The following is a 24,254-nucleotide window of genomic DNA, read 5'->3' as shown; positions in this document are numbered from 1 at the left end:
TCCACAACCACTATGAAATAATGCACTGGAACAGAGCCATGTCTTGGCATGGAGACGGGCCACAGCTGGCTGGTGTGAAAGATCTTTACCTTCACACTTTTCTCTCCTATCAGAGTCCTAAACTACGAGTGGCAGTACCCATCCCAGATCAAAAGTGAGTGCAGTTACTTTTAAAGTTCTAGATGTTGAAGCTCCACCTCTATGCTGGCAGATAAAAGCGCCTCGACGCCTCGTCAGGGGTAGTAAGCGCTATATAAATGCGATTACAATACAACCCCGACTTCACCTGCACCACACAGCCTTGTGGCTGCACAAGATGTGGCACCAGGGGAGCTCAAGAAGTCTGGTGGGGCCCTGTTGGTGCACAGTGAGCATGAGCTGCGTAGATGTGCCTGCCAGGAGCTACTGTTTAGGACTTGTGGTAGCAAAGAGATTTTGATTTGATTAAAATGACATGTATGACATATCTATAGGAGATGAGAGGAAGAGTGATAGCAGAGAGCTAGATGGGATCAGCCCATTGGCTTTCATGGCTGGCCATTGCTTGGATGAGTTGCTCATCAAGGTTTTGGCATTTCATGGATGGGGATGCCCCATTTATGTGCATATTTGGTTTTGGTGAGAAGGCCTCCAGCAGTCCCTTTGTTAGACTGCAGATGCAACATGAGGTGTAGCTTATATAACTGAGAGGCAGTGTGTGTCCTGTGATATATTTACTTTGCTGCCACAACATCTGAATTGTAGACACACTTTTTAGGTTTAGCAAGTGCCTGCTGTTTATCTGCCTTAGCCTGTCATAAAAGCAGAGCTATTCACTTAACTTATCCTCCTTCCACAGTCTTTCACTTTGCTTTGCTGAAAAGATAGCGCGCTGTTCGACTTAATTATCTTCACAAAAGAAATAAAATACATGAATGCTCATGGCTTCTTTTTTTTAGGAAAGGTTTTATTGTTTCCTAACAAGCCTCATAGAGTGTTTAACGTAAGGCAATCAAAGGATACATAGAGGCAGTATGGATTCAGATCCCCGGCACCCCTCCCACATTATAGCAGGTCAATGAGCCCAGACATTGCCTGATACTAGGAGTTCCCATTCGATGACATGACCCATGGTCCCTTACCATGCATGGGGAATCCCTTTCATCATGTGTGACCCTCAGGGGCACTCCGGTACACCAACCAGGCTTTCAATACTTTCTTATTTCCAGGGGCCACCCCTGTACCTCATACACCACACTTTCAGCCTGCCTACACCATTCTACATCTTTGAACCAGTGGTCCAACAATAGTAGAGAGGGTGATACCCACAGCCTAACTATATGGTGCTGAGTCACCGCCATTCTCTAGTTACTAAACAGTTGTACCAAGTCTCCCCTACCCCCCCGCCCCCCAGATCCTAGTGATACAACAGCTTCTTCCTCAGGGTAGGTATGGTGCATTGACAGAGTTCCCGACAGGCAATGGCAAGCCTTCTCCCAGAACTCTTTAATGCCCAGGTATTCCCAAATGGTGTGAATAAAGGTGTCAGCCAAGCCACAACCCCCAAGACATTCATCCGCTCCAGCACGTCCAAATGTAACCATCTGGGCCCTAGTGTAGTAAACTCTATGCAGTATTTTCAGCTGAGCCAGCCTAAATTCTTCTATTGGAACCAGTTCCCTCAGGGCCCGCGGAGACTCACTCCAGTCCTCATCAGAAAGCGGATGAAATGCCTTCGCCTCCAGCATCTCATATTTGTGCTTGTGCTCTGCAAAGATCTTAAGAGTGGCGGTCCTCCAAACATTCCCCAGTTTACTAATGCTAATGGTATCCCAGCCACTTAACACTTTCAACGTGCCCATTTCCCATAGCTCCTGGGAATACCAGGGTGGGGATGCTCTTGTCCATATTCCTCGCCACCCCAGTAGGGTCAGTGTTTTGCCCGGTTATCTGCAGGACCACGCTCATATAGGATGGCCAGGTCTGCCTGCAGCTCGTTTAATGCAACGCTGCAGGACCTCCACGGTCATCCATCATCTGTCATGACGGATCACGTGCTCTCCCAGGGGGCACAAATCCAATCATTGATCACCACTAGTTGGGCAGCACAACAGTATTTCTTTACAGTGGCGTAGCAGGACCCATTGCCGCCCGTGGCAACCCCAGAGTTTGCCACCCGCATGCACGAGTGGGGAGGTGGGGATTCCTGTCCTTGTTGCCCCGCAATGGCAGGTAAGAGCAGGGGGGGTGCCGCCACCCCAAAACTTGAGCTGCCCGGGGCAGACCGCTCCCCGGTTCCTTACAGCTGGGAGGGCTCTGTCTCCGTCATAAACCCCGCGCACTAACTTTAAAGGCGGAATTCTCAGTACGCCGTCAGTCCAGAGTTGGCGGCAGATCTCGCTCTACACCGTTCAAGAGGATGGGGAAGAGCAAGATCTGCTGGTATTTCGTACAACGTGAATACATTTAGGAAAACGAATTATTCTGAGCAGGGCTGCCCTACCTAACATAGAGAGAGGGAGAGATCTCCAGAAGTTGGCGTCGGCCTTAATCGTTTCCAAAATGGGGTAAAGATTGCATTGCCAAAATAGCTTCAGGTCCAATGTGACATTGATACCCAGGTACCGGAAGTCCTCCCTATTGATCTGCAGTTGCCCTCTCAGCGGTGCTCTAGGAGTACAGTCCGATAGAAGGTAAGCCACCAATTCTGCCCAGTTTATTTTAAAATGATGTAGTTCCCAAAGATCCATACCATATCTGCATCACCTTATCGATTGACAGCTCTGGGTCCATGAGGTACAATAAAACATAATTCACACAAAGGGACATCCTTTCCTCCCAGTCAGCGCCAACCAGCAGGGTCCTCACCAGAGGATCTCCCCTCATCCAACCCACAAAGGGCTCTATCGCCAAAGCGAAGAGGGGTAAGAGGGCATCCCTGTCTGGTTACCCTGGAGATCTGAAAGGACCACAAGAACTCCCCATTGACCCTCACAAAGGATGCTGCAAAGAGAATTCTGGCCTTTTGTCACAAGTATCCATTAGGCAATATTTTCCTGTTTACGTCTTTTAAGGTCACCATTCCCAATAATATGAATTCCTGTTGAGCCTGGATGTTTGCCCCAGGTCGTAGGATGTCCAAACCTGCATGTTTTAAGAGAGTCTCTTTGTTCAAGCTTGGATGTTAGGAAGAGGTCAACATAATACCAGCAAGGTGTTCTGAAACCAAGACACACATGCCAAGATACTTCCACTTAGAATCTTAATTGGAGAAAGAGATGCAGGGCGTTTGTAGTTAGGTGGACAGGTAGTACCAGAGTTTAAATGACCAGGTACTATCAGCTATCAGTTCCTGCATTTCTTTCATTTGGAAGGCATAGTACCCGCAGTGCGACAATGATTTTTATGGGAGTACCGGCACTTCTCAGGAGCAAACGGGTACTCTTGGATAAGGAGTACCTATATTTCTATTTCAAATACCGAGCAGATATATAGGTGGAGCGGTGTAGGCAGAGCAAATTGATAATCTGCTGGCCAGCTAGTGGCCTTGTTACTTCTTACTGGGTGTGTGTTGATGGGGGGGGGGGGCGAGGGTGGGACAACGAAGACCTTCCATCATCTTTGTGTCTTTTTCTTCCAAAGGTAGACTACTGATTTAGGGGTTTTGTCTTTGGAAAAGCAAAACATAACCATGTACCCCACACGTTGGGAGTTTTCTACTCATGCATGAGGAACAATTGTGTCTAGTACTACCAACATGGCAGTCCCAGACTGAATGTACAATGACAAGAATAGTGTAAGAGGGGCTCCGTACAGTTCTTTCAACACCATTGCCATTGGCATCAGATCCATGCAAACATATTCCTATGGTTACAGCCACAGTTGGCTCGGCCATAACAAAGACATGTATTCCTACGACAAGTAAATAAGGTAGGAAAACCAGGAGATGGGTGGACAGGACATTCATCAATTGTTGGTGCATATCTCATTACCACACACCTCTACATGAGGCCTGAAGTATTTCAGGATACATCTTGCCTTCCTCAGAGGGAAGATTCCCCATAGATGATTGTGGAAGATGACAGTACAATTCTACCAAATTGTGACTGCTCCATGGGGTTGTGTTACAATCAACATAACTAAAGATCGCTTATGAAAATAGAGACACTATTATGTAACCTGAAATAGCAATTCCTTGCTTTGTATGAAATTATGGTTTGACGTTCAAATGTAACCCCTCGGCTGCGCCGCCGATTTTGTGGAAGTGCGGCACTTCCGCAAAACGGGCGGGGCCGCGTCGGCCATTGGCCGACGGCAGCACCAGCAAAGTAGTGCTGCCGTCGGCCAATGGCCGACGGCAGCATGGAAGGGGTTAAAACTCCTTCTGCCAGAAGAGATGAAAAAGCAAATTATGAGACAATAGTCTGGACCCACAGTCTGCTGTACCCTGCAGTGGGCTGTGAAAGTGTTTTATGGTGAAGAGTGGGCTCAGATGCTTAGCTCAACTTGGTTTGATGTCCTTGAAACAACAGTGCACTCATCTCCCATTTCTTCAGAAGTTTCACATGCTGTGTTTGTGTTTGAACTCGGATATTGCTGTTTATATATATGCTATGTTAATGCTCAGATCCCTCCGCCACCCCATCAGAAGATTAAAGATTTTTGAAAACAGAGGGATTATGGGTATGGCTGAAAACATGCACAGTTTTGCAGATGTCAAATCCATGCTCTTTTTTTTTGTTATATAAACACACCCACAGGGATCTTGCTCTCTCTCATTGTAAATGCAGCGATGAAAATGTGTCAGTAAAATGCAATTCATAAAGACTCTAAATGTCGACTTGCCACTGGCAGACACTGAGTGTAACTACATTACACCTCAACCGTGAGCTGTGAATGAAAGATGCATACCAACTTCAGGCAACAGAGCAAGCGGTGTCCACACAGGCCTGTCTTGACTAGAAAGCTGTGCATAAGAGAGCTTTAATACCAGTGGTGGTACTTTGTTAGGTCTGGCATAGTGAGTTTTTAGCTGTCTCGCCAGGCTAATGTGTTCTTGCAAAAAACACATATATACATACATACATATACACACACACTTACGGGCATCTCTACACACACTTACGGGTAATACCTCTTCATAAATGGTCTGTTCATGTTTATTTTTCATGGTGCATCCACCCACCACAGCATACAACTTGGGGCAATGGGTTAGCCCACTTAAGCCATAGGCTTGGTTGATGTGAGGGAAGGCATAATGCTGTACCACAGGTGCATATCTTCCTAAAAAGAAGTACACTTCACTGCCAGGGCGGGTAGGCCAAGCTCTGCTTTTACTTAATGTTTAATTTTTTCAATTTTTTTTTTCAATGTGTCAATGTTATTTTTTTTCTTTTTAAATATAGGCACAATTGTATGGTAGAAAATCAATTGCAAAAAAATTGTAATACAATAAAGCCCCAAAAACTACTCAGGGCACAAATATCACCTTTACATACTTTGTGTGTAAAGTGCAAAATTATTGACTACAAAATATAATATAAAACATTGATATATTAAAATAAGAAAGTATATCGATTTCTAAATATTCACTTAAAAAATATTAAATCAAAATATTAAATGTACAAATAATACAAAATGTACACACAGACTTTAATATATATTCACACATACATATTAAAAATGTAAACATTTAATAGAGATATGTAAATAAAAATATTGAATAAGCATGAATAAAATAAGAAATACTAATTACACACCCTGTTTTACAAATTATATTAAAAATATAATAAACATTCATTAGAATTAAAATATAATACATATAAGTTAAAAAAAGTAACAATTTAAAATTAAAATACCTTTTAAAATTATATAATACATCTTTAACACCTTCCGTGCTCATGACGAGCTGAGCTCGTCATGAGGCACGGTGCTCCGGTGCTCATGACGAGCTCAGCTCGTAATGAGCCGTGGAGCGCTCACACTCGGGGATAATTCCCCTGCTATGCTGAGCGTTCCACGGGAACGGGTGCAGCTGTGACGAGCTCAGCTCGTCATGAGCACCGGAGCGCAGTGCCTCATGACGAGCTGAACTTGTCATGAGCATGGGGGCGCAGTGGGCGACCCCGCCCCCCAGCACAGCGGGGGAATTACCCCCCCCCCCCCCGCAGCGAAGGGATTAAAAGAAAAAGAAAAAAAATCAAGTAAAACTTTTTTACTTGGAGGTGTAAAATTTACTGAGCCCACTCCAACCTGAGCACCAGTTTGGATAAGTGTTGGACTATGGAAGGCACAGATTTACTATTTCCCCTCCTGAATTAAAAAACAAAAACAAAACTTAATATAGATAAAAATAAATCACAATCCTATGCACACGCATCAATTGACATTTCAATAATATGACACTAATTGCACAAAACAAATCAACGAGTAGATTTGGGTTTGTTTCTCATCTTTGTCTTTTAATTCTTTAGGCCCAGCCAACAAGTGTTTCGTCGTTCGGGGGTAACACCGCAACTTTTTCAGGGCTGTCTGGCTTGTTGAGATCTTGTTTCTTGTCTTCTCTCCGCATGTTCTACTTCCGACCCGGCTAGTCAAAATATTAGTTAGTCCATCTGTGTATCAGCCTATTGCTTCCAATAAGGCTATATTCTTTAAAGCGAGAACGCTCCTCTTAGTTCCTCCTTCCCTCGACCGTGTGGATATCTGCACCAAAACCGGAAGTAGAACCGGCGGAGATAAGAAACAAGATCTCAATAAGTCAGACAGCCCTGAAGAAGTCGCGGCGTTACAGCAGAACGGCAAAACACGTGTTGGCTAGGACTAAAGTATTAAAAGACAAAGAAAAGAAACAAACTCAAATCTACTCGCCGACTTTTTCTGTGCAATTACTGCCATATGATTGAAATGTCAATTGATGCATGTGCATAGGATTGTGATTTAGTTTGACTTTCACCCTACGGTTGAGGATTGGAGGGTTCAGGGTGATTCCCCTCCCCTAGAGCACTGCAAGTGAGTTGAGGTGTATGCTTAATAGCAAAACGCAAATTTGTGAGCGCCAAGGAGTGCCTAGTTTTAATTCACCCAAGCGTGAGATTAAACCTATAGATAAAAATAAACATACTATATTTCAACAAATGTATGAAAATCTACAATATTTTTAACAGTATATTATTTATATAAATAGCAGATAGGCTGCTGTGTTTCAACTAGTGGACTTGCTTTATGCATACTTGACACAGAATAGTTTGACCTTTTCTTGCTTCTTGACTTTTCAGGATAGTTTGGCATAATTAATCACTTTACTGTCCTGGAAATCTGGAAATAGTGGACCAGTGAAGGGGGAAAGTGGTACACTGTTCAAGTGGTTCTGCTCCTATCTGGAGAATCACTCTTGGCAAATAAAGCTTTTTTAGTGCGGTGTCCAACCGTTTATTCTGAAAGGATTGCCACAATCCATCTCCGACTCTCTTCAGTCTTTACTTGGATGTGGACAGCGGCAGCAGGCAAAGGTAAGCGCTGTGCGGTGAGGGGGGGGGGGGCAGGGCAGGGCATGGTGGTATGGGGGCAGTCGAGGTATTATTTATTTAATTATACCTATTCCATCGTCTGTCCACTTCCTGCTGAGCTTGCAGAACATCTGAAGGCCTGATGACCAAGGTTCCCTTTAATTTGTTTTCTGTGTGTGCGGCAATGAAGGTCCTTTGTGCGTGCACCAAAGACATGCAATGATTAACTATGCAAGTGCGCAAGCTATAAAAAGGAGTGGCAGAATTAGATAGATATTCCTTAATTTCTCTCCAGCCCCATTACACATCTCCTACTTTGTGTCTCCTTTGTTCATGGTTCTGCTTACTCGCTGTCCACACTCTGTTCCCTCCTTTACACATCTCACAGTATTCTGCTGCTTCACTAGTGCTCTGTCTGCATTCCTTTCCATCTTTTTAGACATCTCCCACTAACCTGCTCCTCTGACTTACACACTATCCCTTTCTCTCCTATCTGCTCCTTTCCATCACCTTTTACACATCTTTTACTAGTTTTATCGTCTTAAATACTGTCCCCTCTTCTGTTCTCTCTACTGATCTTCCTATCCCCTTTAAACACCTTTGATTATCATGCTCCTCTGTTTTACAAGGGGGGGGGGGGGGATTTGACAGACGACAAAGAGGGAAAAATAAATAAATAATTAATTTTCCGTCATCGTCTGTCGAATTTCCCCACCCCCTCCATCCAGCCTCACCGCTATGGGCCGCGGCCGCACACAAGCAGGTGCAGACCCTTATGTGGGTGTCCGTATACTTATCTCCCACATTCACAAAAGTGGGTTGCAGCCATTGTAGCCAATAGGATATGCAGAATTGCTTTGGTATAGATAGCGCTAACCCCAACCCCACAAAGCCTAAAGCGCTATATACTGCAATATGGCTCAAAGCTTTATTTTTGACCAGCAGTTTTTGTTTCGGTCACATTGTGGTAGAGTAGCCTCCTGCTGCTCTACAGCCAAAAATACATTGTTTAACTAAGTAAATAAACCAACAGCAGCATCTTTCCCAGTCCTTAGTTAGGTAAAAAGAAGGAAAAAAAACACACACAGACTCTTACTCACAACCTGAGCCTGCTCAAAACTAAATGTAACATTTGAAGCTAAACACTTTTAATTTAGAGTACAGCTTTCAGACAACGAAGGAATAACGCTTCCTTCTGCCATCCAGGATCTCTTTATTGTGGCGCCAGCTATGCTCCAAAGAGAGAGACCAGTTTTCACACCGGTCCGGTCTTTTAGGGCATGTAACAGCGCCCCTGCTGCCATGGACTTTCTGTGCGCTAGAAGAGAAAAGGCTGCGCGCGCGCCCAAGCGCGCATTTTACAGAGAACAATGCTGATGACCTGTACTGAGCCTGCAGTAACCGCAGGGCATTGAGAAATGAAAGAAAGCATAACACTATGGGCCTGATTACGAGTTTGGCAGACGGGTTACTCAATCACAAACGCGACGGATATCCCGTCCGCCGTATTACGAGTTCCATTACATTCCATTGGATATAATGGAACTTGTAATGCGGTGGACGGGATATCCGTCAAATTTGAGCTGGACTAACTCATCCACAAAACTCGTAATCAGGCCCTATGTGTGTACTGCCGCTTGCTTCGGTTGCAGAATATTTCCTAAGTCAAAACCCACATTTAAATAAATATAAATTGTTGATTAAAGATTGGATACATGCTTGGAAAGTACCAATGGGGGTGGTGGCTGACTTTTTTTTATCTATACAAGATGTATATAAAGTATAAAAATAAATGTGAATTATATTGTAGGTCAGCCCTCTATGAAGGTCCTCTTCACACCGCTGTCTTCCATAAAATTTCAACTTTGAACTTTACCACATACTGGTTTAATTTAATTATGAATAGGCTTCTACAGAGGCACATTCCAGTGACTGCTGCAGTGCTTCCCTCTGATGTATGTTGTCTTTAAGCTTTTAAACACTGCTCCAATACCCGATTGGGGATAAGATACCAATTATGGACTTGAAAGATCATATGGATTGGTTTCCTATGCTTCTACACTGAGCAATGTTCTCTCTTTTTTTTTTTTGAAATTCTAAGAGTGTGAGAGAGCGAGAGACTGGCCCTCATTAAGATGGCGGTCAGACGAACGTCTGACCGCTATTGCCTCGGGAGGTGTCTGAATGACTACATGTCGGCGGTCCCACCTGCCAGATTACAATGCGACCACCATGCAGGCGGTCGGACAACTGCTTTTTACCATTGCGGCTTGTGCTGCGGCCCTAGAAAAGGGCCGCAGCACAAGTCGCAGTGGAAAAGGGCATTTTTCAAACATCCACGCACTGTGTGCCAGCCGAATAACGTCGGCCCACAGAGGACTGGGACCCTTCTAGAGGCCCCCGAAGTCCCATTCTGTCTGCCTTTACATGGACCGCCATGTAAAGCCAGAGGGAAAAGGGACTTGTAATCCCTACGGCGGTGCCTCCACAGGCACCGCCCAGTTGTAGGGATTACGCTCTGACAGAGAGGCTCCACTAGCCTGTGAGCAATGTCGGTCGGTCCCTCTGCCTCCTGCGCTCCATCCGACCTCATCATTATGCAGTGGTCGGACCGCAGTCTCAAATACCGATGGCCTATCGGTTGCAATCGGCCCCACATTGGAATAGGTCCGCTGTCTTTGTGGCTTTTAAGAACTAAAACAGGTTAGCATTAGCACACACAGTGTGCCACATTGACAAGAAAAAAATGCATTGGAGGTAACACTTTATTTACATTCACACAAAGTACTGGTTCAGACCACACCTTATAATAGTGAGTCTAACGATTACCATACGTTATAAAATGTTTTGGTTGCTTTAAATTTGCATGATGTGTACTATTTTTACGAGATGGTTTGCACTATGTTTACATGCTAGGTTTACTATTTTGATATGCACTCTGATCTGAAAATATTACATTAAAAAACAATTTGGTTGAATCTCCGCTCCTGCCCAAAGTACTGCCTTGCAAGATAAAAGGGGCTCTCTGTTGTCTGACTACTTCAATTTCTTGCTGCAATAAACCTCAAACTTATCTTTTTGTAGATTAGCTTAGATCTGGCATTTTGCTTCACTTGGGCCAACGCAAAAGACATTCTTGCAAATGGAATGTGCGTGCAGCTGAATAACTAGTGAATACATTCTTGGTGACCAGAGATTTTGACATAAAAAAATACTATGCAATGATAACTATTGGACTACAAATTTCTTTCTTAATCCACCACAGAAACTGATACATTCTAGAGTAAACTGAGGTACACTTCTTTAATGAGCTCCCTGGAAACATACACCAACTGAAATTGTCGCATAAGCCCACCATTTTGTGATTACACAACGGTAGGTTTCTTTAGCCCCACAATGAAAATATGCCCTTTTCAGAGTAAAGGAAAATTGGCAGGTACATCTCAACCATGCAATGAGTTATGCTCTTGTGGAATAGAGGTGTAACGATTTACATAAACCAGTAAATCTCTTAGATCTGCATGTGAAATAGCAGCGCCCCCACCTGAACCCCATAACAGGTACACAAAAAAACAGTATTTTTACAATGTAATAGAACTGATTGTGTGCTACTCTCACATAAATCTGATAAATTAAATTATCATCTTGATATTCTTAATCAATAATGATACAATAATGAAGGCTTAACACCCAAACATTGTATATGACACATCCAGAACATATTATTAAAATTCATATCTATATTATGTCACTGACTTTTGGCTAAATGCATCAGTCCAAAATGTACCATAATGTGGTCTGGGTGATAGAAAGTGTCTACAGGATCCCTGTAGTCCAGTTGGGCTCCAATTGGAGTCCATACTAGCATCTCTTTAGGGAGACCTTTGTACCCTTTTCATATATTTGGGTCTATCTATGTAGCAAGTGGCGGTCTCTTACAGTCAGATCCTGATTCTGTTTCACATTCACTTGGTCTTTGGCATGAAGGTTTAACAGCCAAATACCAAGCAAATGCACAGCAAGACTGCCTATATACATTGATGGACCTTATCATGGATGAGCCCTTATAGAATGTAGTTTTTAACAAACATTCTGAAGGGCCTGGTGTGGATTTATTAATGAATCCTTATATAAACTAGCCTCCAGTGTTAGGAGGAGTATGAATATACAAACTGAGGTCAATTCATTGACTAGTGAATAGAAAGATTCCTCTTGGAATTTGAAACTAGCAAAAACTAAAACATGTTGGTGTATATTACTATATCCTAAGCCTTGAGAAAGAGATTTAGTCTGTGAAACGTGTTTTGATTAATAAAAAGAAGATTGTTTGCTGGTATTTGAAGTAGCAGTAATTATAGATTTATTTCTGTGTTCGTAAAAAAGACAGGAAAGTGATGCGAACATGTCTGATGGAAGAAGCGTACCAAATAAATGGCCAGTTTGTGTGGAATTGAAGGATATCCACTATTTCCCTAAAATTCATGGTTTAACCCGTTTACTGCTTCGAACGTTCCGCGCCAGTGCGGAACGTTCGAAGAAACGGGTGCGGCCACGTCGGCCGTTGGACGTGCGCAGCACCAGGGAGGTAGCTCACGCGACGTCCAACGGCCGACGGCAGCAGCAATGGGGTTAATAGAATACTTACCAACTTTATTTTCTTGACTATTAAACATTTATAAACAAGCATTTGCAATGGGATTGGTCTCGTATTTTTGAAAGTTCGAGCTATTGGCATTGTAAATGACAATTTTTTTTACTTATGTTTTTTGATCTGCGGAACTTGGCAATGCATATCATGTAGTGTCAGGGCTGAATATCAAGTTTATAGCCAAACAAGAGAACATTTAAGTAAGTTACTTAAGCATGATAAAACAAACTAGTTATGCCAGAATAACACAAACCGTCACAGTGGCGTGGGGGTCACGTTTCGCACTGTACACAAACACTGCATCACGTCCAACCAAAATAAACACAGAAAAAAAGGTCTGGATAGGACCACCCACAGTCAACTGTTTCAAATATAATTGTTCCAGTTCCAAGATTTTAAAAAACACAACCAAATAATTGTTTTCAGGTGTGGTGTGTTAGTTCACCTGGATCAACTAAAGTGCACCAGGGCTACACAAACCAGAGAAGGCAGAAGTCTTAAACTAACCCAATAACTGGAGCATTGCGGTCTGTATGACATTTGTAAGCTTATTTGTACTGCTGTGCATGATGGTAAATGGACAGTCATAAAGGCAGAGAGGGGAAAAGCAGAAAGTGTTTTTTGCATGATTCTAGTTACGTTTAGTTTAGTTTATGGGTGAAGGTTGTTTCTTGGACATTGCAACCATGAAATTGAGAAACCTCCTCTCTCGCCATGCAGCTGATAAAACAATAATTGGCAAAGCCATTGTGTCTCGCAATGGCATTGCTTTTTAATTTTTTTTAAATTATTATATACTGATCTAAGTTGGATTGGAAAATTAAAAGCATTGCGATTCTGGAATGACAAAAAAAGCAAACCAAAGCCAAGAGAACCATTTTGAAGAACAGAGGCACACAACTGTTTGCTCTTCTGTCCAGGTCAGGAGCAACCACCGGCAGTACTGTGGGAATCACCCCCCCCTTCTCACCCCCACCCCCGGCTGTGGGGGCGAATTGAAACAATACCGACTTACCTGTCCAGCGCAGATGCCGCACCTCTTCCCTAGCCAGCTACTGTTGTGTGGGTCATGGGTGAGCACGGGAGGGGGGGGGGAAGAAAAACAACACGAACGGGTGAGGGGGTAGGAGCAAAGGGAATGCTGACAACAGAAGGGGGTGGAAAAATGACAACAGGGGAGTGGGCGGGAACAAAGGGAATAGTGACAGTGGGAGGGGGCGGGAAAAAGACAACATGGACTACGGGGGAGGGGGAAGGAGCAAAGGGAAAACTGAAAAGGGGAGTAGGCGGGAGCAAAGTGAGCAAGGACAACGGGAGGGGGGGCGGGAGGAGAACAAAAGACAACAGGAAATTACTAAAGAAGCAGAGGCAAAAGAAAATGTAGTACCAAAACTTATGGCCCATATCGAAAGGATCCATGTAGCAGAGGCAAACACCAGGAGGGAAACAAAACAGCCACAAGGCCGGACAAATGTACTCTATCCATGAACCAAAACTATGGAATTCATAAAGGCGGACCAAGGAACCAATCACAAGCGGTGGGTGTGTGGTGGGTGTCTTCTAACTTCCCAGAGACATTACAGCATGCCTCGCAGAGCAGCGCATGCGCGCTGCCTCTAGGATCGAACTAAAAAAGGCTAATTGGGGCATTCTGTTGATTTGTGCATAGGTTGCTAAAACTGCTCATGTTTTCAAGAAGTAAAACGTTAACAGGGAAAGGCAGTGAATATAAAATGCGCCAACATATTTCAACATTGGGCCTTTGCAGCATGTAGCATACACAACAGGGATACTGTCACTAGGCGGAAAATTACAGGAGAAATAAAAACAAATACAATCGGCCTCCGCTCAAGGGAAGTTGTTCGCTTCAGAAGAGCAGTGCATCGCTGCATATTCAAACTGCCAGTGAGGGAGAAATTGAAAAAGCAATGCCAGTGGTTTTTCAACGTCTGTAATGTTCATAGTATTGTTTAGACGTACGGCATGCAAAAGACTGAAGTGCAGGAAGAGAGGTTGCATTGCCACCACAAGACTGAGCGACAAGCTGGCTTCACCTGATGTATCTCAAAACAATTTATGATAGAGATGGAGCAATGGAAGCAGCTGCAAAGCGGAAAGTTATTTAAGCATTTTGGAAAAACATTTTACTGCAACGCCGACCAATAGACACCTTCAAGCAAAAAATAAGCAACATACACTCAGTAAAAACTCTCCGAATGCTATACCCTCCAAACTACTGGAAATGGGAAGTAAGAATAATTCTAGAATGACGCCAGAGCTATCTCAGAATGCACAATGACAGAGATGGGTTACATGAACATTGTTGTTTCATTTACTTTTGCATGAAGTGGTCGGGGAAAGTCAAAAGAAAAGTGAAAAACCTGGTGTTTGTCACAAAAAGAGAACATAAGGGGGGGGGTGTCTAAGCATCAAGGGTATATATAATATTTGAACGGAAGTCTTTCTGCGGGCATCCCCTATTTTTAGCAACGACAATGGGAGGTGGGGGTGTGAGGACGGCACTGGGGATATTAAGTGACGGCAGCAATGACAGGAGGGAGGGGTGTGCAAGCGAGGAGACACAAGATGGCCAGAGCTGGCCAAGCAGAAGACACAATCGGTGAAGTCCGCTGGGAGGGAACCAAGAACCCAAAGGCAGAACAGATGGACACTATTGACCAACCAGAGTAAAGAAATTTCGAAAGGCAGGCCAACCAACCAACCAGAAGAGCTGGGCATGTTGAAAGCCCATAGACTGAATACAGCATGCCTCGCAGAGCAGCGCGTGCGTTGTCCAGGCTTGACCTAAACATGATATGTAACCATGATAGAGTGACTAGAAAGCAATGTTTTTTTGGGTGAAGAACTACTGCCTTCGAAAGGCCCAATGCTCAGCCCTTCACGAACACCAACAACGCCAGAAGCCAAAGACAGCAATTCATGCAAGATGCACTGCAACTATGAGACAAAAGGAATGCATTTGTGATCAGTGTGTTTGCTCTGTACATGAATTGGGTGCAGAGTGGAAGGAAAGGAGTGCTCTGAGCACTGTTCAGAACAAGCACGTAAAGGCTGGTGTCAGTGCTTAATTTGTAAAAATAAAAAGTAGGTGCCTTCTTGGGAGGATGCTGCAGCCTGCACCACTCATTGCCCTGCACCACTCATTGCCCTGTTAGCTCTGCCAAGGACAGTATCAACAAAACTTATAACCATCACACTCCTACAAGTGTGACAATTCAGCCTATTCTAGGCCATTCAAAGCTATAATAACGGCCTAAGCGGCAGGTAATGCTCTTTTTTAATGTATATTGACTTATTAAACCCTGTTGTGCACATCTCAAAATTAAACATACAGCGTCCCCATGTGGTGGACTGTCACTAGAGTCGGTGCTGACAATTAAGCGCCAGTGCAGAGTACCGGAAACCACCGGCTCAAATTAAGCACTGGCTGGTGCGCCCATCACAAAAAGAGAGGAACTGTTTACACAGTGTGTGAGTAAGACTAAAGTTCCCCTAGGCACCTTTACCACCATCATTGTGGAAGTGACGGGGTGGGACACATGGTGCTCCATGACAACCTCTTTAACAGTCCTCGCAATACCATCACCTCTAGACAGGTGACAGTGCGTAGCTTCTGAAAAACAGACCGGATACTGCTCATGGCAACTATCTGCACCAGGATTTCGATGTGTAAAATGTGCAAGGGTGATTGAATATGGCCTAAAAGTCTTAATAACGTAATACACTCCCCGAGCAGAGGATGTAGTTTTAATACAGAAAAAGCAGTTTACTCCAAGCGTTTTAGAGGACTATCCAAATGTTTGCATAAATCTGCAAAATGCCTTTTTTTCCTCCCTGAGTTTTATATAGAGGGATCATGACCCAAAGATATCGGGTATAAGAGCGCTTTTACATAAGCACCAGTTGCTTACACAAGGACACATTTATTTTTGTTAGGCACGGGAAGATTAAGTGACTTGCCTAGAATCACAGGATGTTCAGCGTCATTGCCGAGACTCGAAGCCGGTTCCCCAGATTTGAGATCGATTCGCCCTAGCCGTTAGGCCACATCCTTTCTCCTTTGTTTTCTACACATGTATGAACTTTTATTGAAACCTTCGTCTAGAATTAATATTTTTGGGGCTATTGGAACACCTCTGTTAGGATTCACTCACAAAACTTTCTGCAATAGACTTATATGACAAAACAGTGCACTGTTGATAATGCAATAGTTAATGCGAAAGCAACAGATTTATTCAATTTCCTGAGAGATAGCCAGACCCCCTCTGAAGAATTTGTCCTCGGTTCCATTTCTACTATTTTATTTTTACTTCAATGTTTTTATCGACGAGTATCAAAAACAAACAGAACAATGACCAGAATAATAAACGATATTGTACTATACAACTGTAAATCCATATACATCAAGCACTAAGTGTGCATTCATCAGAAATCTATAAAAAATAAATCTAATAATCTCGGATTTATCTCCGCAGGCATAAGACTGGACGATGAGTTGAAAAAGGAATAAAGGGGTAGAGAAAAACTAGTAATGTTTTTATATTTGTGATTGTATGTGCTTTTATGAGAAAAACTCAAATAAGCATCTTTGAAACTGAGTAATGTTCGAATTCAATTCTGTTAGTAAATATAAAAGATTGCACAGTGCACTTCTGAATTCCCCTGACATTAAACAACACCTGCTCCTGCTTTTAATTAATATTTACAGTCACAAGAGGTCTCTGTAATTACATAGAATCTGTATTCTTTCAGTTTAGTTTCTTGCTGCTTTAAAACTTCGGCTAAATGGCTGGAACAAAGTGTGCTTTCAAAGTAAATCTTACAAAAAAAAAACATTTTAGCAGCACTATCTTGACACGGACATTAGTTGCTGGCAGATTAAAGCCCAAATGCCAGCCGGAAGAGAATGATTCATGGGTTTACTGCTTCGATTCTATTTTAAAATCAAAATGAAAGATGCCACAGTGGGTAGAAGTACATTTAAAAGGCTCAGCTCGAGCGCTTGTAGACTCCTATCTGTTTTCTCCGGCAGTGACTGGTGAATCGACTTCACATCCAACCACTGTGGCCTCACACCACCTCCCCAAAGAACAAGCAAGGTTGTTTAAGGGATTATACACGTTCGATTACATGAAGATCAGAACAGTAATGACTATTAGACCACGCCTGAAAGAATTGAATTCGATTTTCTCTGTTGTTTTAGATCCTCTGGGTGGTTATTAAACCCACTGCAGCTTCCTCGGCCTTGAAGTTTGATCTGGTTTATTTTACCCTCCTCCTCCGGCCTGACTGGGTCCTTTCTGGGATTTACAAAGACGAAAAACGCAGATTTTGATTCACAGAATCAGTAAATCAATCTCACAATGTTCTGTTTTATACCGCGTGCCTTATGCATTTGTAGAGCCTCACAGCGCCAAGAGGTCTGGTACCTTCTCTCACAGATTTCCAGGGTTCCTTTGGAGTCCAGCCTCATTTGTTTCAAAAGCTGCAAACTCAACACAGTATTTGTTGTTTAGTTGTTTACAGTGGGTGTATTTTTTTAAAAATAATCGGTGGGTTGATGTGATAGGAAATTTATGAGTGCGCCTGGAGGTCTCCCCTAAGCTGGTGGGCCTATCTTGGGTAACAGACCTGCCCATTTCCCGGCATACGGTTATGGATGTGAGTTACATGAAGGCAAGAGTGATGCTGGGTTTCCATGACATCCATCAACTGGTCTATCTGGACAATGTGGGGTGGTGGGAGCAAGGATGGGTTTTATTGTGTTCGGTTCTGGTTGGCCTTAGGAGCATCAGGTCTGGCGCAGGCCGGTAGGAGCATGCTGGTCTCAGTTATATGACATACTGGTGCAGTGTTGGATTTGTATAGACTGTTCTAGCTAATGTAGAGGTATCAGTGTTTTGGGATGTGATGTTTCTTGGTGCAAAGTGGTGATCGGAGCATGTTGACAACCAGTGATTTGGAATGGAATCTATGCGCATTGTTCTGCCAAATGTGTTCCAGTGGATACTCGATTGGTGCTAAGCGTTCTTGAATGTCTCCTAGACGGCAGGGCGGCAGCAAGTTATTCGCTCATTTCTGACACGTGCTGTAATCTGCAGGTACCAGAATTGAATCCAGTTTTGACTTTCCATAGTCAGTAACATGGGTACCATTACAAAAGGTATAGTAACACCAGTTACTAATAGTGCTTAAAATGGTGTGTGTGGGAGAGGGGGTGGGGGGGTCGAATGCTACGTAAGAGACAATTTACTATTAACCACTCATGATTGCGTGTTTTCCCTGAATTTTTGTAGCCCCTTTCCAGGAGCATGTCGGAAATAGAAGGTTCATATTTTATGCACCGAATTAGAAAAGCTGTATTGGAAAATGCTCCTCTCTTCCTCTAGAAACAGCAGTTAAGGGAAAGTAATCTGATGTCTGATGGGCAATGACAGTGTCACGATGTTGAGACTCTGCCACGAGGTGTCACGGTCGCGAGAGGCTTGATTGAGAAACTTTTTTGCAACATAAATTACACATAGGGCAAAAATGGTGGATTTGCAGTCAGCATTGCAAAAATACAAATTTACCAACTAAATACTTGAGTAAATTTTCAACCCCAAGTCACACTTATGGTTTAGAAAATAACAGGTTTTTCACCGTTAAGGTAAGGGTTTGGGGGTGGGAACATGGGAGTTCCGGGGTACATCAAGGGGTGGTCATTGGAAATGTACGGAACCTCCACAGTGCCAATGTACCCATTTTTTCTGCCCAGAAGTTTAAAGTGTGCATGATTTAGAGTGGCTGAGGTGGGGGAAGCAACTGGGAAAGCAGGGGGCTGAAGGCAACATTGAGGGGGTGAAAGAGAAGCAACAGCCGACAGAGAAGGAGGCCGTGGTTGTGGATAAGTTCATCTAGGGTGGGTAAGGAGGATAAGCAACGGGCAAGAGAGCGATGTTGAGCGGGTGGGGAGAAGCACACGGGTGACAGAGAGCAATATGGAATGCTGCAGGAGAAAAGACCACGAGGGCGGCAGCTAGAAAACACATAATCTCACGTGGAGTGCTTGAGCAAAAAGAAAAAAAGTGCTCAAAAAGCCAGCAGTGAAGGCACAGACGCCAGCCAATCAAAAGAGATGGGAAGGAGGCTATGCTCCATGGGAGGGACACACAAAAGATTTACAAGCTGGGACACAACTAAGCAGGTAAATAAGAGTGACTGAGAAGTCAACCAACGGGAAGCAATGAGAGCGCTCCAAGCACTAGTGTATTCTTTGTATGCCAACAATATGTCTCACGACCGACAGAGCGTGCACTGTTCTAGTAGGCTGGACCTAAAAAATAGAATAAAAGTTAACCCTGGTGAGGCTGTAGGGAGACAGAACCTTCTTAATCTAAAACTGTGAGCTGTGAATCAGAATTTTATGCGCATTTCCTACTTCAAATCTCTCCAATTTTAGACTACAACTCATAGAATCCATAAGCAGCTTGAGCATCACTGGTCCACGCCAAATATTCTATGTTTCAGGATCACATGAAATCTCACCTACTCATAGTTGTTTTCCACTTTTAAGTAATGCTCCTTAACCCATTGACTCTTTTCTGTGGCATTTGGAAATGCCAGGGCAATAATTGAAGCTCAGGGGAGATTGTGGCAAGAAGTCATCTTTAGATCGAAGGTTATAGTTATAAACTTTAATTCACAGCCACAATATGGTAATTAAGTGTGTGAGCACCCTGTGGGTATTTTGCGTGGAATTTAAGCAGCAAACAAATGTTTAGAAGACGTCTGCTCCGTATAAAGGAAGGGAGGAAAATAAAAATAGTTCTTTTTTTTTTTTTGTAAAACAATTTTTATTGCAGAGGTAATGCGGGTCATATCATTCATACACCAGGTAGGACTTAGTATCGCTTCCACATTTGTGCTTTCGCCAATTATTTACACAGCCTTACAACCCACATCCCGGAGGCTGGGCGGCAGCTAATCACTTATCATGCCGTATAATCTCCAGTCCCAAATGGGTCAGTGAATCAACCCCCTCTGCTTTTGGGTGTTCTGCCCCTCGGTGTGTCCTCTCGTTCCATGGTGATGTATATGCTCCCTACGCAGTAGTGTTCTGTTTAAACATTTTCTCCCACCCCCCTCCCTGTGTCCCTGGTGTCTGAACCAAAGCGCCATGGTTGCGAACTCGGGTGAGTCGGTGTATGTAGGATCTCGGAAACAAAGTTCAAGTATGTGTGTCTGGTGTTAGTGCGGTGCCCTAACCTGCCTCCTCAGGGGTCTCCCCCGCGTGGTACTTCCCCTTCTTCTTCCCTCGTTTCTACACTGTCCCTCAGGTCCTGGACCAGGGACTCCCATGCCAGTGCCGCTTCTTGCGCTTTCTCGTTCGCCGTGCGCCTAGCTAGCTGGTACCGGAGTGTGCTCTCTGCAGTTGCCCACTTTAGAAATTCATGCAGCCATTTATGGTGTGTTGGTGCTGTTTTGGATTTCCACCCCCTAGTGAGTTCCCTCTTCGCAATCAGTAGGCCCATGTCTATGAATTTGCTCGATATTTTCGTTTTGCGTGTGTGTGGGAACCAGTGCAGGAGGGTGACCGCGCTATCGTAATGCAGGGATCGTTCTGTGACTTCATTTAGGGTGTCTCCGATCCCCTCCCAATAATCCCGCAATTGTGGACAGTCCCTGAGCATGTGCAGTAAGTCGGCACCTAGTAGCGCGCACCTGGGGCATGCTGCATCCGTCGCGCCAAAGTATTGTATTATTTTACTCGGAGTGAGGTAGGCCCTATGCAGGATGTAGAGGTGTATTAATTGGAATCGGGCATTTCTGGTGCTTTTCCTGGCTCGTTGGATTAAATGGGACCACGTCGCGTCCGGGATCTCTTTTTGCAGGTCATTTTCCCAGTGGTTTTTGAGGCGTGTTAACGGCAGAATGTTTTCGGTGCTCATGCGGGAGTAGAGACATGAGACCGCCTTGAAAGTGCCAGCTGTCATCATCGTGTATTGGCACGCCAATGACAATTTAGGTTCTGCCAGTCCCGCCCCCCATTGTTTCTGAAGTGCCCCCACCACTGCCGCATGCAATAAGTAGTCCCCACGTGGGAGGCCATACTGTTCTTGCAGAGTCTGGAAGTCCGTCAAGACTCCGTCGGCGTATAAGTCTCCTATCACGTGGAGGCCCGCTTCCTCCCATAGTTGAAGGTTCGACCAGTCCCCTCCGTGCGGAAGCGCTGTCACCATTCCTAACGGAATCTCGGGTGCGTATGGGCGTCCCGGACCCACACGCCGCTGCATGCGATTCCAGCACATACGTAGAGTCCTTTCCTCCAGGGTCAACCCCTTCACTAACAACTTCTGTTGCAGGGCTATATATGCCAGTATATATGCCAGTATGTGGCGGGGGGTGCCCGCATCCCTCTCCTGGTCGGGTCCCCTGTACACCCTCGCCACCTCCTGCGTAAAGAATTGAAGTTGTGCCGCTAGATAATAGAGCTCGAAGTCCGGGACTGCAAGCCCTCCCTGGTCCTTGGGGCGCATGAGAGTCGCCAACGCTATTCGCCGCCTACCTTCTCCCCTGGAAGGGTCCTAAAGAGGTATAATAAACGCGGAAGTGCCACCATTTTGAGGAGGGACACCCGTCCCGTCATTGACAGGGGGAGGGTAGCCCAGAAGGCCATGTTGCCCTTCAGCGATCGGATACAGCGACCAATGTTCCCGTCAAGCAGGTTGGTGGGATCGTGATAGATGTAAACCCCAAGGTAGTGGAGGCAATCTGGTTCCCAACGCATGCCAATGTTCGGAGGTGGTTGTGTCTCCCGCTTTCGGAGCGGGAAAAGGCAAGTCTTCGCCCAATTCACCTTTAGGCCTGATAGCGCCCCAAATCTCAGCAGCAGTCTCTCCGCGCCACTAACCGCCTCTTCTGTGTTATCTAAGAATAGCATATAACGATATATGATGGTATATCCCCCTAGCTTCAAGCCCACAGTATGCCTCACCTCTCCGAGCTAACAATGCAAACGGTTCCATGGCCAACGCGAACAGCAGAGGTGACAGAGCGCAACCCTGTCTCGTTCCCCTGTTCACCTCGTAGCGATCTGATATTAATGCTCCCACTCTCACCCTTGCACCCGCCCGCGCATACAGCACACTGGTCCATTGTATGAAGTCATCCCCCAGACCAAAACCCCGCATCACTGCGTGGAGATAGTCCCAACCCAGACTATCGAACGCTTTTTCAATGTCGACAGACAACACCACCGGGCGTCTCGCAGCTTGCGGCGGGTCTGCCAATAATCTGAGCAATCTTCGAATATTGTGGGACGTGTTCCTGGTGGGAATGAATCCCGATTGGTCCTCGTGGATTAAACCCCTCATATGTGCTATCAGTCTCCCTGCTAGGATCGTACTCAAGATTTTGTAATCCGTCGTCAACATTGACAACGGGCGGTAGGAAGCTGGATCCGTGCCATCCCGGCTTCAGCAACGGAATCATGATTGCTTCACGCATCGATTGGGGCAACTCTCCTCTCTCTTTGGCTTCATTATACACCGTTCTGAGTTTCGGGGCTAGCACCTCTGCAAACTTCGCATAGAACTCAATTGGTAGGCCATCTATCCCCGGCGTTTTGTTGCGTGCCATTTTCTTAATGGCCCCTCTAATTTCCGCAAGGTCGATTGGGCCTCCGATCGCCAGAGCGAGTTCCGGGTCAAGCCTGGGTAGATGGATCTCAGCCAGTAGGGCTTCCGTCGCTTCAGGAGGAGCCCCCACGCCCTTCCTATATAACGTGCTATAGGGTATACAACCTTTACCACGCATTTTTTACCACGCACTACCATTACAACGCGGTTTTTACCACGCATACCATTACAACGCATTGCGCTGGGGGGCGCTCTAGGATAGGGAATAGGTTAATTTACTATTCAATAACCTTCCCTAGTGTCCACGGGGACTGGAGTTGGAATAGTAAATTAAACTATTCACTATCCAGCACCCCAAAGCGCTATGCGTTGTAATGGTATGCGTGGTAAAAACCGCGTTGTAATGGTATGCGTGGTAAAAGTATGCGTTGTAACGTCATACATCCCGTGCTATAGTAGTCCGTGAAGCATTGCACTATGCCCGGTTGGGTGTTGTGCACCTCCCCGCTCATATCAGTCAGGGACAGTATCGGGGAAGAACCTTTATGGGGGTTGGCCAGCCAGGCCAGGAGTGTTCCCGTTTTGTCCCCTTCCGCAAGAGTCTTAGTTAAATAGGATTTGTAGTCAAAGCTGCGCAGGGTCTCCATTTCGACTGCAACCGCCTCGCGCGCTGCACTAACCTTGCCTTGCAATTCGGGATGGCCGGGTCTCAACTTCTCCGCGTCTCGCAGCGTTCGTTCCGCCTTATCTATTCCCTCCACCAGCGTTCGTCGCGCGCCTGCAAACTTCCCAATACAGTGACCCCTTACCACCACTTTGAATGCGTCCCATTCGGTGGCCCTGGAGGAGGCGGTCTCCTCGTTTTCTACAAAGTATTGGGTGATCCTAAGGTCCAGGTCCGCCCTAAATGGTGGGTCATCCAGCGTGTCTGGTCGGAGCCGCCACGTTGGGATAGGCGTGTTTCCGTTCATCCAGGCCAGGGTGAGTAGTAAGGGATTGTGGTCCGAGATCGTGCGTGTTAGGTACTCCGTGCGGGTGACTAAGGGCAATACGTGTTGCGAGCAGAGGAACGCATCTATGCGAACATGTAGGTCATGCATGCAGGAGTAAAATGAATAGTCCCTGTCAGTAGGGTGTTGCGCCCGCCATACATCAGTTAGGTCCCATTGTCCCTGCCATTGCAGTCTATTCTTCGCTAGCCTGTGCACCGGGGAGGCATGTAGTGGTGGGTGAGACCTATCCAATGTGGTGTCCTCAATAGAGTTGAGGTCCCCCCCCAGTAGCACCGGGCCCGCGAAGTAGGTCGCCAAGTGCTTGGACAGTTTGGTGAAGTAGGGCGCTTGATCAGTGTTCGGTGCGTAGACGCTGCAAAGCGCTATGTGACGCCCCCTCAGTAACCCCTCCACTGCCACAAATCGGCCCTCTGGATCCACAGTGTGCTTAGTGACCTTGAGTGGGACCCCCGCCCGAATCCAGAGC

General features: G+C 45.2%; 1 protein-coding gene across 2 annotated transcripts in view; it reads right to left on the bottom strand.

Annotated features, from left to right (window-relative positions):
* The window catches only part of GPR146 (G protein-coupled receptor 146), a 146,465-nt gene that overhangs the window by 52,509 nt on the left and 69,702 nt on the right, over positions 1-24,254 (bottom strand). The window lies entirely within an intron of this gene.

The sequence above is a fragment of the Lissotriton helveticus genome, chromosome 10 (assembly GCF_964261635.1).
Source record: "Lissotriton helveticus chromosome 10, aLisHel1.1, whole genome shotgun sequence".
NCBI classification, from domain to species: Eukaryota; Metazoa; Chordata; class Amphibia; order Caudata; family Salamandridae; genus Lissotriton; species Lissotriton helveticus.
The sequence above is the reverse complement of the archived record's forward strand: the minus strand, read 5'-3'. Positions and strand labels throughout refer to the sequence as shown.